We start from the raw sequence: 5,373 nt of genomic DNA, 5'->3' as shown, positions 1-5,373 counted from the left end.
TCTGAGTCGTGTGATGAAAGCCTGTGGAGGGGCCACGCTCCCGTGGGGCTGTGCCCTGCCGCCGCCTGCTCTGAGTGGTCAGGGCCCCGAAGCCCATCCTCTGTCCCTCCGGCCAGAACTGTTTGCTCGTCAGCACCAGACAGACTTCCTCACACTCCCCCCGGCAGCGTTCCGGGAGTCAAGGGGTGTGAGGACGCCCTAGACTGGAGGCCACGGCCAGCGGACTGGGTACCTTTCCTTGCCTACAAACGTGGTCCGGTTTATCTCATCCCCTGGCCGCATTCGGGCTGTCCACGAGCCGGCGTCCCGGGGCCCCACCTACGAGGGTCCCCCAGTGGGAACGCAGGGCCGCAGTGCGGAAGCGGAAGGGCCCCCCCCCCCCGCCCTTTTCACATGGGGGAGGTTGGGCCGCCTGCCAGGACACGGTCCGAGCCAGGCTGTGATTCGGGCTCCCTGCCTGGTTGGGAGCTGCAGGCAGGACAAGGAGAAGCGGAGGCGTCCCCCTCCCCTGGGGCGGCTGGGGAGGAGGCCTGGGGGAGAGGGAAGGCCTGGGGGGGCTTCGCAGACGTGGGGCACCTTCCGCAGTAGGGCTGAGGGGCCTGCTTGTGTCGTCCATCACCTTGGGCTCCACAGCCCTTTCTAGGAGTCCTTGCTAAAGAGGTTTTGAGGGCTCTCCACTCCTTCCAGGAGGAAACCAACCCCCCATACCAAGGGCTCATTCTCGGGGAGGTGTGTGGGGAGGGGTAGGGCCCTCCATGGAGACCCCTGTCCCCAGTCGCCATCTACTCCTGTGCCTCAGCTGTGAGGCAGTGGGTGCCTGCCCTGGGCAGGTCCGTTCCCTGAGCTTGGAGGCTCCTGCTGGCAGCTTTGTCGTGGGTCCCAGGAGCCACCGGCAAGAAGTGTCGGGAGGCAAAGCTGTCACAGTGATGTTAACGAGGGGCACAGCCCCCTCCAGGGGCAGAGGGGACATGAGGGGGTCCAGGCGGCATCACTGCTCAGCAGACGACCCGGAGAGACCATCGGTGGACAGCGGGCAGTAGGGTCCCTCTTGGTGGTGTGGATCCTGTGGATCTGGACAAGCACAGAAAGACGTTTGCTAGGTCATCGCAGCGTCTCGCTGTCGGCACCGCCCCGAAGCCTCCCGTAGCACCTGCGGCTCCCCCGAGCCCTGCCCGGGGCACCACACATGCCAGAAGCAGCTCGGTGACAATAATGGTTTCGGGATGGCAGATCCCAGTCGAAACAGCTTCAAGAACACCCTTGTGCAGGGTTCCCTCTTTTGCTAAGCACCGTTCCTTCCTACAGCTGTTTATTTCGTGGGTGGCTTTCTTTATTTTGCCTTTAATTCCAGATTGTCTGACGTGATCGCTATGGCAGCATTTATTTATTCTTGGTGGGTAGCTGCCCGGCGCACATCGCCCTTTTTTATTTTGACCATATTGTGCTTTTGTGCTCTGGTGCGTCCCTGGGCAGCCAGTAGCTGTGTCAGTCTTGGGCCAAACTCCAGCCTCCGATTCCCGATGTCGTGATAAATGCAGTCCTTTCACGTTTGTTGTCATGACGGGAACGTCTGGGTTCAGGCTTTTACCAAGCTGTCCTGGAGGCTGAAGGGCTGGACAGGGGTTGTTGGGACCCGTGCTTGCTTCGGGGTCGCCCTGCTCGTCTTTTCCTCCCTCTTCCCTGCCGTGGCGATGACGGAGCTCTCTTCTGTGTGGTGGCTTGAAAACGTCCACAGATTCTGTGACACTGAAGCTGGAGACGGACTCTGCTCCCTCTGCTCTGGGCTGGCCTTAGGGACTCCCCTTTCCCGGCGGGACGCGGCAGAAGCCACGCGTCTGACAGCAAAGGCGAGAGTGGTCCCACCCGCCGCGCTCCCTTGTCTTGCGGACGAGCCGGGGCTGCAGCCCGGGTTGCCGGCTGGGGAGACCATGTGCACGTAGAGACAGGTCCTCGAGGAGCCGCTGTGGGTCCAGCCCCCAGCCCATGTGCTGGACCTGGAGGGCAGGGCCCCCGATGACGCCCGCCACAGAGCACGGATCTTCAGCTGCGGCGCCGGACTTCGTGGAGCTGGCCCCAGTTCCGGTTCCCGACCTGCCGCCCACAGGAGCAGAGGAAACGGTTGCTTCATTGTGCGGAGGTTGGGGCCCTTTCTCGTGCAGCCGCGTGGTGCAGGACTTGCTGTGTCTTCCTCAGCTTCTCTCGCTCTAAGCCGCGTCTGGGTCCTCCTCTCTCTCTGGTGGCCAAAGGGGCCAGACCTGGGGAGGGGCCCATCCACTGGTCTCCTGTCGGCTGCAACGGCCCAGTAGCTTTTCTGCAAAACGGGTTTGCTGTGCCCTCGGCCAGGACCTGTGGGTTTCTAGGTCGAATTCCTCGTGACTTCCCGCTGCTCAGGATGCCTGCACCAAGAGAGCGGGATGAACTCGTGTGCCACTGGCCTGGTGTGGTAACACCTTCTCTGCTCCTGGACTTTGTCTACATGGGTCATGCGTTAAGTACCCTTTGGGACCTGGCTGCTCTCCCTCTGCAGAACGGGCCTGGGGTCCAGCCACGCTGTCGTGAGCGTGCCAGCTGTGCGGGGCCGTCCTGAGCGGCAGGTCATTATACACACACGCCAGAGTCCCTTTATCTCGTGGCGACCATGAACGTTAGTGCTGTTTCCAGTTTTGGGCTACAGTGAGCGAAGCCGCCGTGCCCCGCAGGCCCCAGTACAGGGACAGCTCCCACCCCTGCAGCCAGCAGGAGGCGTCCCCCGGCCCAGGCGTCCTTCAGAAGGAAGACGCAGGACGCCCTCCCGGGTGTGGTCGGCTGAGCACCGGGCTCTTGGCTCCAGTTTAGGTTTTGATCTCAGGGTCATGAGATCGAGACCCGCCTCAGGCTACGTGCTGGAGAGTCTCTCTCTCCGTCTCCCAGCTCACGTGCACGCGCGCACACACACATGCACACATGCGTGCGCATGGACACACATGCGCACATAATACGCACATGCGCACCCGAGAATGAAGAAGCACGTGGCTTGCCTGGGAAGACGCCTCCAGCCGCCGGCTCACGCAGACACTCACTGAACTGCGTCGGGAGCACCGGGCTGGCTGCACCATCTCAACCCCCACCTGTACCGTGGGGTCGCTCCGCGGCCTCCCCAGGGCCCTGCCGTTCATCTTCTCAAACGCGGCGTCTCACTGGGTTTGCACTTCCCCGGTGACCGGCGGTGGTGGTGCGCGAGTGTGTGTGCGTCGTGTCCTATATGAAGGGTCTGTTCAAATATTTTGCTCATTTTTAAAAAGATTTTGTTTACTTATTATTTATTATTGTTATTACTGTTTGTTTGTTTGATGGAGAGAGCACACAAGCAGAGGCAGAGGGAGAAGCTTTCTGAGCAGCAGGAAGCCCGACCTGGGACTTGTACCAAGGATCCTGGGATCGTGACCTGAGCCAAAGGCCCAGGCGTCCCCATGTTCGCGCAGAGGGATGTTTGCCTACCCCGAGGCTGTGAGGATTTCTTCCGTGTTCTTGTAGAAGCCTTACAGTTGGGCTTTGACACCGAGATGACCCACGGGGAGTCAGTTTGGTGTGGTGTGAGGTAGGGCTCAGCTCCTGCTCCCGTGTCAGCTGCTGGGAAGCCCGGACTTTCGGAAGGTTCGGCTGTGGGTCAGCCCCAGTTGCTCTCCTGACCTTTGCCGTGACACTGTGATCCACATTCTACCTTTCTGGATTGCAGGGGACTTCCTGTGTCTCCCCAGCGCCTGCTGCGCAGTCAGGGCTCCTTGTCCTGAACTCACCTTTCCACCACCGGGCCCTCTGACCGCACCAGAGGTGTGGCCGGGGATTGGACCTGCCTGGGAAGTGACAAGGCAGGCCGGCTGCGTGCTGAGGACGGAGGCCCAGAGGTCAGGCATATGGACTTGAGCCTCTGGCCACGACTGTTTCCCCAGAGGAGACCCAGGACTTTGGCCTCAGAGGAGCTCCTTCCACCCTTCAAACCTGTCTCCTCCTTGGTGGCTTCAGCTTCCTTCCGTCTCTGCCCCAGGAGGTTGGGCCAAGGCGGGTACAGCCCACTTGACAGCACACACGATGTCCAGTCAAACAGAGTGGTGAGGTCCAGGTGGGAGGCTGGGGGTCTAAGCTGGGTCTGTAGCTCCCCCAAGAGCGCCAGTCGAGCAACAGGAGCGACTCCTCCCTCTGTTGGGAGAACAGACACGCCCTCCACCTGGCCCCTGGCTGGGAGAGGTCTGACCCAGCTGCAGGAAGCCTTGCCCCCAGTGAGGCTGGCTAGTTCCTCTCCCCTTTTCTGGGGATGTACTGGGGGCTTTTGGGATTGTCCTCAATCTTCACAGTGACCGACCTCATCAGCTCTGCAAAGCTCACTCTCCAGGGGCTCAGGGCCTGGTCTGGGGGCTCCAGGAAGAGTTCCAAGTGTGGGGTGGGGGTGCACGGAGGGTGGGGTAGAGCCCCCCTAGGGTCAGGGTGGAAAGAGCAGCTGGGATCACCCGGCTGTGTAGACCTTTCCTGGGGGAGACATCCCCCTTCCTGGCCCCCATGTCAGGTGGGATGGCCCCATGGGCCCTCCTAAGGCTGTGTCCCTGCCCCCAGGCAAATCTGGGACCCTCCCACTTCCGTGGCCTCCATGCTCCCAGGCCAGGGTGTCACTTTCTGGCTGAGGGGAAGGGCCCCTGGGCGGGTCCTTGTGGGCCTGTACCTGGGTATTAAGTTCTCTTTGGGTAAGTGTTAACCTGAGCCCCCGGACGCCTTGAGCGCCGCTCTCCAGAGTGATGCTGGGGAGGGTGTCCGGAGCGTTCCAGAGGGGATGGCAGAGAGCCGTGGAGGGCAAGGACTGAGCCGCAGGAAATTCTCTGGGTGAGGAAGGCCTGGTGGAGTGGGGGGGGGGGTGTTGGCTGATGCCTTTTTTGTCTTTACTTTGGTATAATTTCAAACAAATTTACACTGAAGTCGGAAACATAGTGCGAAGGACTTTTGTGTACTCTTCATCTAGATTCTCAATTTCTAACGTCTTGTCCCGTTTAGTTCACGACGTAAGTGAACCGAAGTCTGAGCCGTCTGGGAGCGAGTGGAACTCACGGAGCTCTCGACCCTTGACCCCTTAGCCTCGGCTTCCTAGAACGTGTACTTTGTGACTCATGAAACCAGGACTCTTGGCCTGGATGCCAAGAGTTCCTGATAGCCCACGGCCACGTTTCTCCTTTCGCTGCTCATAGATCCACATATACGCACATGTGGCTTTTAGTCCAAGAATCTGCGATGCCCCAGCCTTTCGCCGTCTTTTGTGGTCTGGACGTTTCTCCGGAGGTGGTCGTTTTGTAGAGATTGTGATTCTTCCTTGGGACTGGTGTGAGGTTTTGCATTTGGGGCTGGAATTAT

This window comes from Mustela nigripes, chromosome 7 (genome assembly GCF_022355385.1).
Source record: "Mustela nigripes isolate SB6536 chromosome 7, MUSNIG.SB6536, whole genome shotgun sequence".
Classification (NCBI taxonomy): Eukaryota; Metazoa; Chordata; class Mammalia; order Carnivora; family Mustelidae; genus Mustela; species Mustela nigripes.
Note: the sequence above shows the minus strand (reverse complement) of the source record.